Source organism: Mastomys coucha, unplaced genomic scaffold, assembly GCF_008632895.1.
Source record: "Mastomys coucha isolate ucsf_1 unplaced genomic scaffold, UCSF_Mcou_1 pScaffold20, whole genome shotgun sequence".
Lineage (NCBI taxonomy): Eukaryota > Metazoa > Chordata > Mammalia > Rodentia > Muridae > Mastomys > Mastomys coucha.
The window spans coordinates 91,213,657-91,226,815 of NW_022196903.1; the positions used below are offsets into that span (position 1 = coordinate 91,213,657).

General features: G+C 44.8%; 1 protein-coding gene across 4 annotated transcripts in view; it reads right to left on the reverse strand.

Annotated features, from left to right (window-relative positions):
* Frmd4b (FERM domain containing 4B) overlaps positions 1 to 13,159 on the reverse strand; it is a 319,697-nt gene that overhangs the window by 142,980 nt on the left and 163,558 nt on the right. The window lies entirely within an intron of this gene.

The following is a 13,159-nucleotide window of genomic DNA, read 5'->3' on the forward strand; positions in this document are numbered from 1 at the left end:
ACTATTCCTAGTTCCTGTTTTCTTTCTAAGACAGAGTCTCCCGTAGCCCAGGCTGGCCTTGACGTCTCTGTTCTCTATAGCTTTTAGTTTCTCCTGTCATTCGCCCACATGTTGAGTTACAGGCATGTGCTTTTGGTTTAGTTTTCACTTTGAGACAGGATCCCAAGGTGTAACCTGAGTCAAAATACTATCACTACAGTTTTATCTTTCGAATTGTGTGAGTTACAATTCTGCTTTACAAGTGAACTCACTCTGATAGAACTTCTCTTTATGATTCCACAGCTAGACTGTGTCAGGATTCCTGGCTCTGGGACTGATGGCCTGGGGGTGGGGGTGGGGCACTCTTTCTATAGATCTGGCAGTCTTACTATAAAATTCTTTAAAAAAATAAAGTTAAAGCTAACTGAAACATAAGTTAGCTCTGGCATGCAACTGTTCTTTCCACATATTGAAACTATTTTTTCTTTATCATAAAAACTTGGAAATAAATAAAAAATACCACACACTAACCATACTCAAAGACTATTCAACTTAAATGAACTTATCTCTAGTTAGAATTAGTATTCAAAACAGAAGCTGTGAAGCCTTGTATTGAACTTGACACTTTCAGTATTGTTTAGATTTCATGTACTTGCCCATCACTAAAATTGAAACAATCCGTGGCAGAGTTAGACCAGAAAAACATGTAGCTTTATATATAAAGTCGTATGCAATACCTGAATCCACTCTGTCCTCCTAATTGAGTGGAAATTAAAAGTATAAAACGAATCCAGAGCTGGTGTGGTTGAACACACGTGTGTGTAGTGTTGGCACTCAGCCAAGGCAGGAGGAGTACATATTTGGAGCCAGCCTGGGCTATGTAGTGAGACCTGTTTAAAAACTGAGAGCCCAGAGTGAATCAAGTGAATGAATGAAGATCTTGCCTGATGTGCTTTCAGCATTCAGCAGTGGCCTGCCAGGGTGGATCTGGCTGGCTTGGAGGCTCATCTTTTTTATGACCCTGAAGTCAATGAAAATAAATGCACCAAACAGTTTTACGACAGCCCCTGGGACAGGCAGGAGGAACTCTGGCAAACAAATTGGATCAGGGAAGAATTCTATGATAAAAAGGGATTTGTTCATTTTTTTTTAACTTTCATTATTATTATCATTATTAATCATTAGTGTGCGTGTGCGTGTGTATGTGTGTGTGTGTGTATGCAGGTGTGAGCGAGCATGCACTCAGGCACGTGTCTGCACACACGCACACCAACTATAGCACATGGATGGAAGTCAGAGGACAACTTTCTGGAGTGAGCTTTCCTCTATCCTGTGGACTCTGAGCATGGAACACACAGGCTGATAGGCAAGCCATCAAAGGCTTCTACCCACGAAGCCACCTCACCAGCCTTGAAGTGCCTCGTTTAGATAAACAGATGTTCTCATCATGTGGCTTGGGCCAAGAGTGTCACGGAAGCCAGGACTGAGAACCAGTGAGCCATGCTGTCCCTGCAGCCCATGAATGTTCTGGCGGGGAGTCAGATATCTGTAGAGCTCTCTGTTTTGTTCGGCTGCAGCCTCTTTCCTTTTGTGTGCCAGACAATCTGAGCTCTGCTACAGAAATTCCTGCTGCAAACATAATAGGAAGTTACTTATGAAAATTGCATCCGGGACAGTGAGGATGTTTTTCTTCTTTAGGTGACTAGGATGCTACTGTTTCATGTCTTTTCCTGATCATGAGCATACCTGATTCCTATGCAACTGGGAATGTGGTATGTTCTGCCTGCTTTCTGCACTGCTCCCCCGACCCCGTTCTAGTGAGCCGTCCTATTTGAACCAGGCCCTTTTCTTGGGTCTAACACAATGATCACATACTTGGTTGGATAGATGAATCTCATGCCACAGATGAAGGAACCAGAAATAACCTATATTTAACTTACGAGTCATGAGATATGCCATTTTAAGTAATCTCTCCACTTTCCAGGCTGGGACAGGCACCAGAGTAAAAAAGAGCCTTTTGCATCCATGTCTAAAGACTGTCTTGAAATCAAGGAAATTCTAGAATGTGGTGGTTCACACTCTAAGGGTAAAGGGGTAGAGTCAGGTGTAACAAACTCATGGTCAGGTTCTAGGAGAAAAGGAGAACAGGATGGCTCTACATTCTCTTCAGCTGCTGGCTGTGCAGCCTTGGGAATTTGATTAAGGTTTTGAGCCCCATTCTCTGACTTTGGAAAAGGAGAGGATGCTGTCACCATATCCTTTAGCATAGACCACCTCATCCCAGGTTACTGAGGTCTCACACTCACTCTCTTTATTCCTGCTTGTGATAGCCATGGGAGAAAACAAAAGCGGTAAGAAGCACTTTCAATGATTTGGAAAAACGTTGAGAAAGTCTTGGCTCCTTTTTTTTTTTTTTTTTTTTTTTTTTTTTTTTTTTTTTTTTTTTTTACATATGCCTCTTTTTATTTTATTTTATTTTTATTAGATATTTTCTTTATTTACATGGAAATTTCTCCTTTCCCAGTTTCCCCTCCAAAAAACAAAGAAACAAACAAAAACAAACCCCTGTTGCCTGCCCCCTCCCCATGCCTGCCACCCTACCCTCTCTCACTTATTGGCCCTGGCATTCCCCTACACTGGGGCACAGAACCTTCACAGGGTCAAGGTCCTTTCCTCCTATTGATGATCGAATTTGCAATCCTCTACTATACACATGCTGCCAGAACTATCAGTCCCACCATGTGTAGTCCTTGGTTGGTGGTTGAGTCCCTGGGAGCTCTGAGGGTACTAGTTAGTTCGTATTGTTGCTCGTCCTAAGGGGCTGCAAACTCCTCAGCTCCATTGGTCCTTTCTCTAACTCCTTCACTGGGGACCCTGTACTCAGTTCAATGGATGGCTGTGAGCCTCTACAAGTCTTGGCTCCTTAAATGGCCATCGGGTGCCCATAGTCATCCACAAGCCCAGTAACTATGATGTCATTTTTCTCCCAGGTATCATCATTCAGGTAGGCAGGCCTTGGGCTCAAATCTCAGCCCCACTTTTCTATGGGCTGTGTGACAAACACACCTCCGTGTCCTCACACATAGTAGCAGGCTCTCATTTTATAGAACTTTCTAATAGTCTGGGGACTCGCAATGATACATGTACTGAACAGTCATAGTGCTCTTCCCTTGCTTCCTAGTGAAGGAGGCAAGCAAACCAACCCCCAGGATGACTTCAGATCAGCAAGTACCACACACAGGAAGCAGGGAGCTGTGGGAGAGTTGTTGATGTAGGCAGGGCAGTCAGGAAAGGGCTGTTTGAGGAGGCTGGCATTTAATCTGTGATGGTAGTGCTAAGAAGTCAGCCTTGGTAAATCTGAGACAGGAACATTCAGGAAAGAGAAAACCAAGAAGCACAAAGGCTGTGAGACAAAAACTTGTTTAGTTTAAGACACTACTGCACAAAGTTTCTTTCTTTCCTTCCTTCTTCCCTCCCTCCCTCCCTCCCTCTCTTCCTCCCTCCCTCCCTCCCTCTCTCTCCCTTTCTCTCTCTTTCTTCTTTCCTTCTCTCCTTCCCTCCCTCCCTCCTTCCTTCCTCCCTTCCTTTATTTTTTAACCTCATTATAGCCATCAGAAAATTTGCTTCCCAGGGCTGGAGAGATGGCTCAGCGGTTAAGAGAACTGACTGCTCTTTCAGGGGTCCTGATTTCAATTCCCAGCAACCACATGGTGGCTTATAACCAACTGTAATGAGATCCAATATCCTCTTCTGGTGTGTCCGAAGACAGCTACAATGTCTTCATATACATAAAATAATTAAATAAATATTTAAGGGCTGGAAAGATGGCTCAGCAGTTAAGAGCACTGACTGCTTTTCCAGAGGTCCTGAGTTCAATTCCCAGCAACCACATGGTGGCTCACAACCATCTGTAATGGTGTGTCTGAAGAGAGCAATGGTGTACTCATATACATAAAATAAATAAATAAATATTTTTAAAAAATAAATCTTTTAAAAAAATTGCTTCCCAGCCCACAAATGCTTCATCCCTGTGAAATTTGAATACCGCAGACACAGTCTATCTCTCTAAGGCAGAACTAAGCCCTGTAAGGTTTCAACTATTTCTCTATCCCACAAGAAGCAATTTTTATCTTCTTTGACACTCAAGTCACCTATAGAGATTGACTGGCTCAAGAAAGCAATGGCAGAAAGTGTGACTGGAGCAAGCCCAACGAAGAGTGGGCAAATACAAGAGTCCCGAGAGGTTCATCAGTGGTATTCACAGGCTGTCTCCTGGACCAACCATAAAGGTAGAAACTCAGAGTTGGGGTGGGGATGCATCTCAGTAGGAAGCATGGAAGAACAGCTTTGGCTACCCATTGAGATAAAGCTCAACCTGGGGGAAATGAGACCGAGTCTCAAAAGAATCGCAGCTACTCATGATGCATCTGCGATGTCTTTCCACAAGGCTTGCTCTCCGGCATGCTCTAACTCCGATCCATGCTCAAGTCTGAAGCTACTAGGCTAAAATGTCCTCTTAGGCCACCGAGACTGCGGTGCTTAGGACGAACCTGCACAGAGCAAAGCTGCTGGAGGCTCCAAGGCATGGAGGAGACAATCTGGGGACATTTATCTTCATATAAGACAAGTCTAGCTACTGGGAGATGAGACTGGGGGTGGGCAACAATGGGAGAGAGGGGAGCAATCTAGGAAGTTTTACAACTGGTCCCCGTCTGCAAAATGGGAGAAGAGTGTACAAGCTGCTAAGAACTGGTGGATTGCACTGGGTGACGCATCATGCCGTGAATCATCTCTTAGTAATGCTGTTCTTTAAAAAACAAAAGTAAATGGCTTCAAAGGTAGAAAGGAGGAGGAAGAGGCCGAAGTAACAACTCTGTATGGCTTTTAAACAAATTGGAGTGAATGTTAGTGAGGGACTCAGCACACTCATGATAAACTCAATTTAAATATTCATAGATACCCAAGTACATAGTAAGTGCCTGATAAATGCTAAACCCATTCTGATCCGGCCTCCAGTTCTTCCTTCCAAACTTTTACTTGTTAAAATTGAACACACATTCATCCCACATCCCACGCCTCTCCAATAGAGTCCCCTCATTTGAGTCAGCATGACCAATTCAGTGAGCCAGCAAGCTACTTCACTATCTTTGTGGTCTGGTAACTCTGTGACATGCTTACAGGGCAGCTTCAGGTCAGGGAAAGGTACCTGGTGTTCTATTCAATTTCCTTTCATTTCCATGCCCCACCTCCCAGCTGTGGGATTTAACTGTTGGGGCCCAGAGAGTGAAACTTAATGTAAAATCTAAGTTTTAAGGTCAGTTTCATGATTAACTTTGGAGTGGTGTTAGGCTGGTAAAGTGTGAAGTGTTTTCTGTGGAGAGTGTTTTCTGTGACAGTGTAGGGGTAAGCACCAGGCTGACGGGTGGCTAAGACTAATGTACCAGACTTGTTACGATCAGTCTGACCCTGGCATCCCTGAGGCTTGGCTACCATCCTCAGTAGGCCAAGTAAAGCTAGCTAATAGTGAAAAACTGACAGAAGAGATTCTTCCAGTGTGGCCACATGGGAAGAGGAGCAAAGAGAGCCAGTGACCCCCATACCTGTTTTTAGGATCCTAGTACGACGAGGTTTAGGCTTAAACAGAAGAGAAAACAGAGGTTCTCATGACCCCTTTGGGGGGTGTCTAATGTCTTTTCCCAGGGGTCACATATCAGATATTACCCATATCAGTTACTCATATTACACTTCTTTTTTTTTTTTTAAGATTTATTTATTTATTATATGTGAGTACACTGTAGCTGTCTTCCGACACTCCGGAAGAGGGCGTCAGATCTCATTACTGATGGTTGTGAGCCACCATGTAGGATTTGAACTCAGGACCTTCAGAAGAGCAGTCAGTGCTCTTAACTGCTGAGCCATCTCTCCAGCCCCTATATTACAATTCTTAACAGTAGCAAAATTACACTTATTAAGTACCAACAAACACTTTATGGTCAGGGGTCACCACAGCATGAAGAACCGTATTAAATGGTCCCAGTGTGAACACTGGGTTAAAAGGTATGCAGAACCACGTAGTCCCAGCCAAGGTGTGGTCTACCCATCACCACTGCCTTAGCTCCTCCGTCTCTACTGCAAGGGGGTCTGGCAAATTATCAAAACAACATGAAACCTCTTTCTGGGAGACAAACTCCCTGCTGGCTGGCACCTGACTTCCAGACTTCTCTATCTCTCAGGATAAGAGTTCTGGGGGAAATTCCAATTGTTTGGGCTCCATTGTCTCAATTGCCTGATAGGCAAAGGGAGGCACACAGAGTTCTGTTTAGAATATCTTCATTCCTGCCTAGTCAACCGCACAGATTCTCACAGAAGCTCATGAGACCTTGGAGCAAATCATCTAATCCTGTAACTGACAGATGTGAAAGGTGGCAGAGGCAAGGAAGGTGCACATACCTTCGAGCACAGTTCCCAGAGTTTATTGCCCACCAAGATCATTCCTAAATGAAATAAATGGCCACGGGAACGTGTAGCTTCATGAACCACTAAGGAAACACCATTCTGTAGACATCCAAAATATGGATACAAATTGGCTTGGGATGGACATTGCTGGGACAGGACAGGACATTAAATAAAATGTATGCATTACATCCATCTCAAATCACTCAGCCAGCCCTGAAGAACACCTCTCCATTTGTTCAGATCACAAGCAAGTCTGGGAGAGTCTTCTTGAGAAAAGAGCAAAGTTAGCTTCGGAGCTGATCTCTGTCACACCCACCCCTTACACAATCTCAACCCTTTCTCCATTTTGTACCCACTTTCCTCCACTCTCTATCTGTGCTGTACCCACACAGGTCTCCTTTGGGGTATTCTCCATCCCATCATTTTTTTTTTTACCTCCAGAAATGCAGGCTGGAGATAGGTTCTAGCTATCTTGTCTTTAAACACGTGGCTTAAAAATTATTTTCTGGGAAATGGTTCAGTTGGTAGAGATCTCGAAGGCAGGAGGGTCCTGAGTTTAAATGCTCTGCACTCACATAAAAGTCTGGCATAGTGACAGTGCAGCTATAATCCCAGTGTTGGGGAGTGGGAAGGAAGAGAATTTGGGGGTATTGCTGGTCAGCCAATCTAACCAAGTTGGTGACCCTGGTGAAAGGGCCAATGGACCCAGAAAATCCTGTAACTGACAGGTGGAGAACTGCTTCGCTAATGACACCTCACATCTTTGTTTCCTGGTTTCCTGATCTGCATGATAAATGTTTAAACACACAGTTGCTCTCCACTTTGGGCTACCCGCCTCCAGGGACAAGAGAAGTCTGCTTAAACACTGAGTCCCAAGCCTGCAGCATGCTCTCGGCAAAAGGAGCCATTCCATAAACACCTGCGGAAGGAGGACAAGCACTTGTATATTAACTGGGAAAGCAACACAGTCCTTTTTCTTATGTAAAGCATTTGAAGAGCTGGGATGGTGGCCTAGGCTTTTAATTATAGCACTCAAGGAGGCTGAAACAGGGTGAGAAGTTAGAGACCCGCCTGAGATATCTAGTGAATTCAAGTCTAGACTGAGATATGCAGGGTGACCAAACTCAGCAGTGAGTAAATAAATAAATAAGTGTATCTCGAGATGATCAGTTATTTCTTTTAAAAACAAAGTAGGGGCTGAAGAAATGACTCAGTAGTTAAGAGCACTGGCCTCTCTTGCAGAGGACCCAGGTTCAATTCCCAGCACCCACACGGTGGCTCATATCCATCTGTAATCCCAGTTCCAGAGGATCCAATGTCTTCTTCTGACCCCTGTGGGTACTATAGACATGTGGAAAACACATGCAGGCAAAACCACACACACACACACACACACACACACACACACACACACACACACACTAAACATATAAATAAATTAAAAGTATTTTAAAAAGAGGAAGAAATGAATATGATATGACAAAGCAAGAAATGTTTCACATCTGACCTTAGTACTTGTCCAGTGAAGTGGAATGCTTACATCTCCAGGAGTATCTGGCATGGGCATAGTTACCTGAGCAACCTTCTATCACCCCAACTCCAATACAGAGATGATTATAAAATCTCTGCAGATTTACAGATAAATCCGCCAAAGCTGATGGCTGTTTTCATGGTGAGCGGAGCAGAGCCATTGCTCTCTGCTCCCACCAGGGTGATCTGACTCCCAGTGCAACACAAGGCCCATGTACCAAGACGGTACGACTACCTCTGGACCTGGGTGTTACCGAAGGTATGATTCCTCCTCTCAGAGGAGCAATATAAATAGCTGCAGAAGGGAGGCCGCAGTCCCTGCTCTCAGATGCAGAACACCTTCCCCAGAGTCCTGGTCAATGACAACACACCACACTTGGAGCTCATTCAAATAAGGGTAGTAGCATTTCTGGGGCATCAGGTTGTTCTGGATGCGCCCTCAGTGAAAGAACTAACAGATGGGGTCTTAAAGGTAACCAGGCTTCAGGCCCATTCCTCCCCGATGAAGGAGCTATAATTCAGTGTTAGGTGAGCTTGACAGCTTGGCCTTTTCTGCCTTCTCCCATGTGAGGATGCAGTAAGAAGGCCCTCGCCAGTGTCAGAGAGAAAGAATAGCAGGTTCACTGAAAGGAGCTGCAGGAAGTCACCCTCCAGAAGAGAGAGAGTGTGTGTGCCTCAGAACCATTGATAGCCATGATTGGGCCTTGTAGTGGGAGACTATGAGAGGAGATAACTGCCGTGATGCATGATGGGAGTCCTGAAAGAAGAGAGATAGACTGGAGAACTTTCTGACTCTTACTCATTTACGTGGGGTAAGGCACTCCAAACCATGCCTGGACTGGTCTATGTCCCAAGGGGCATGGAGGCAGGCAGATACTGAGTACAGCCATAAACTTAGCCTGTAGCCACATGGAGGAGGGCTGCCAGTCTACAGTACAGCTTGCTTTCTGTCAACTCTCTGGGAGCTGCAGGCCCTGATGTCTGGTAGAGGAAGAAAGGCAGCTAGGAAGCCTATGTGCTCACAGCAAGGTCAAATGCTGACACCTTGAATTTGGGCTTCCCGACCCCCCAGCACAGTGAGAAACAGTTCCAGTTTGCTGCATTTTTACAAATAAATCACCCACTCTCAGGTGTTCTGTTAGACAAGACAGGCAGACTCACAGGCATCACACAGGGAGGCCAAGCACCTTACCATTCTCAGAAAGAATCAGTCTAAGATAGCAGGCCCCAGGCTGAGATCCCCTCACAGTATTTCAAAGTGCTAAGATGAGCTTGCAAGGTCCCATTTCCCACAACTGAAGCAACATGTATTGAAAAGACTCAGTGTTTCCAGAAAAACATTCTACAACTCTCATCCCACTTGTTTTGGGTTCAGATCTTTAACATGCTGAAAAACACATCCTTAAAATGCAAAATACATTCTCACTTATCCTCAAGCCAATACCAAATCTGCAAAAGACATTTGATAACTAACCTTCTTGCCTCTATTTGTGAATCTCTGCCCAGTGAATTCAGACAAATTTCCACAGGGTCGAGGGGTCTAAGGTGTCCAAAGGGCAGAAGGCAGCAGATGCCAGCAGATACACACGTGGATCCAAAGGGACCACGTGTAACCATGTATTCATGTAACATGTATTCATGTAACCATGAACATTGCATTCCCTAAAAAACTACCCATTTACTGCACACTGCTCCTTCTGGTAATGTCTAGATACTTTCACTACATCATTGCTTTTACTTATTGTATAAGCAACAGTGTTTACTACCTACCTATAGAGCACATCGTTAATGACAGACAGGAGGCAGCTCTACCTCCTCAACATTGTACATGGGTTTTAACCATTCCATCAGAAGCTCAAAGGGATTATTCAGTGTAAGAGTAGGAAGTCAGAGTTTACACACACACACACACACACACACACACACACACACACACACATATACATTGCTGTTAACTGTACAGACTCAACTTTTCCTTTCTCTTTGTTTCTGGGGGACAAGAGTACATTAAAATCAGAATTTCCAAATGGTATCAGAGAGTCACTGTTTGCCCAAACAGACCTGATTTGATTTCTCTTTAAATATGTACAACTCTTATGACTCAAATCCAGTGGTAGTGCGAAAGTCAGTTTAATCCTTTGACCTCAAAATCATCTTAATTGAATTCTACTTATCGCAGCTGTCTCAAGTCATCAGCTTTGATACCCACAGAGTGAGTAGTCAATGAACTATCAGTAAAGCTTGGGTGAGTGGCAGAGAGGATTGGGATGAGTGGCTGGCAGTCCTTGTTGACTGCTGGAAGTTTCCAAGACTCTGTGGCCATACATACCTAACTCATCTTTATTAATTTAAACCTGATGTAGTACTGGTGTAGAAAGAACCTAGGAAATAGGTGAGGGAGGAGTGGCTTTATATTTCTTATTTAATCTTATTTTATGTGCATGGGTGTATTGCCTGCATGTATGCCTGTGTATCACGTGTGCGTCTGGTGCTCATTGAGACTGTCGCCCTTAGGAACTGGAGTTAGAGATGATTGTGAGCTGCCATGCGGGTATCGGAAATTGAGCCAAGGTCTTCTGAAAGAGCAGTAAGTGCCCTTAACCGATGAGCTATATCTAGCTGAGTGTACAATGGTGCTCTTGTTTTTCACTTTGTTTGGGGGACAACGCCTCCCTACCTCATCTGCTCTGGCTATGAACTTCTGGGCTCGGGGCTCTTCCTCCTGCTTCTGCCTCCCATGTAGCTGGGGTTACGAGTATATATCACCACACTATGCTGACTTTTATAGAAGTCTGATCTAAGGAACAACGAATAGTTGGAACAGTTATAGTCATAACCCACACATTCCCATTTCTTCATAGATAGAACCCCAACTTCTGCTTCCAGTTAACAGCTGCAATGATTCTCCATCCACAACTACGCTGGACTCTGTCGGTTCCACTCACTGCCACTGACTCTAAGGAGCCTGGCTCATTCTGGTCTCCTGATTTCCTTTCTAGGTTAAAAAAAAAATGTGGAAAAAAGAAAGAAGGGAGAGATGGAGGGAGGGAGGGAGAGAAGGAAGGAAGGAAAAGAGAAAGGGGAAGCAAACATAAAGACATACGTTGCTTCCATTTATAGGGGTGCCAGGGAAGTGAATCAAACACTTTCAGAGCAAGAGGGAGAATTCCCAAGCTGCGAGGAGGAGCCTCATCACAAGTCCCATTTCTGAATCTAGCAAGGAAGCTGACTCTGAAGCACGGAGAGGAAAAGCGCATGCTGCGTCTCCAGCTTGCTTCTTAGCGCTTTTTGTTTACCCAGTTCTGCCTCTCATTGTGGCTGGAGCCTGTTTTTTAGTGACTTTTCTGTATGAGCATACAGATTTCTGCAAGCAGTTGCTCTTAAAAAGGACTGCCTTTGGGCTGGGCAGTGGCACCTCACACCTTCCTTTAATCCCAGCACTAGAGAAGCAGAGGCAGGTAGATCTCTCTAAGTGTGAGGTCAGCCTGGTCTACAAAGTGAATTCCAAGATAGCCAAGGCTACACAGAAAGGCCCTGTCTCAAACAAACAAAGCAAAATAAAACAGACAAATAAACAAAATACTGCTCTCAAACGTTTTCTATTCCAAGATGCCTCTGTGAGAAGCTGCTCTTCCTGCATGGTAGACAGATGCTGGAGACCGGGCAGAGTGACCAGACACCTCTGACACCCAGTGTGGACAGCATCAGGCAGAGCTGGGATTCAGAGATCTGCACTCCGGGCTGTGCTCTGCCCCTGGCAGGGTACAAACTTTGGAGAAAAACCCTACCACTTCTTTGTATTCTATTTTATTTTGAAACGTATTTATTCGTATGTGGGTATGGGTATTTGTGTCTAATCATGAGGATGTGGGCACGATGTGACACATGTGCGGAAATTAAAGGACAACTTGTGGAAGTTGGTTCTTCCCTTCTACCATGGGGATCCTGGGGATCAAACTCAGTTCTTCAGGTTTGACAGCATATTTATTTATTTATTTATTTATTTATTTATTTAATTTATTTTGTACCTGCTGCAATCTTGCCTGGCCAGTGATCTTCATGGCAGAATGGGGAGGAGAGGAGGTTGGAAGAGCCAGGGGTAGTTCATAACATCAAGGAAAAAGTGTTTTTCAGGCATAACGGAGCAGCGGCACACAGGAACTCACGGCGATCGTGACAGAGTGCCCAAGGGCCCCATAAGCTCAAGCTAGACAAAAATCCCAGCATAGAGGACAGAAGGTCAACATGACACCCCACTGCTGGCTGACAAGCAATTGGCACTTGGTTGCTGCTGGGAGAGAGAGACTTGGTCTTCCTCCACCTCAGTCACACGGTGTAGAGACCATACAAAGGCCTTAATTCAGCTTAAGCATTTCATGGCTTGAGTATACCGTTCTCCTAAACCAGAGGTGTTTGTCTCCCCACTTTCCCATAGTCTGATGGTCATCAAGCAGACTCTCTGTGGGAGGGCAAAGCACCTTCCTGCCTAACCTGCAGTCCACAGTAACACCTTCGCCAGCCTCCAGATGGGGGACCCAGTGAATAGCAGGCTGGAAGACAGAATGCTCTCTGGCACAGAGACTGGAAAGTCAAAGCTTGGTAGTCCTGCATAGGAGTTAGTTTCCGACTTCTTAAAGGGGCTGAGAGCAGGGTGGCTTTACTTTGTAAGGAGAATCTCTTGTGTGAATCAAGTCACACGAGCCCCTGGGTCACTAAAACGCTACTCTCAGAATCCAGACCACAGGGCTGCATTTCAGAAAATAACACAGCTTTCAGACACCAGACACCGTCAGGTAGGTCCGATTTAGAGACAGATGGTCCATTTCTAAAGCCCAACCATTGTGTTTTATTATGGTGGGAGGTCCCATCACGGTCCCCACTGTGACATGTTTGTTTCTTTAAGGCTTCTCTCCTCTTACCCAACCCTACCTACTTCCTCCACAGACTTCCTCCTATTCCCGTGCCCCCCCCCCCCATCGGCTTTGCACTCTACTGCATTAGATAATTTCCTTTCTTTTCTAAAGTCTACCCAGATTTCCCTCCCTTCCTCCATTGCCAACAACTGACTAAGGAAGAAAGGCTGAACACACGATATTGGCCTTTAATGCGTTTACCATAACCACATTACAAGGGGGGGAAGAACAAAAAGCTTCCCTTTAATAAGGATGTAAGACTTCCTCTGACAAATCAGAAG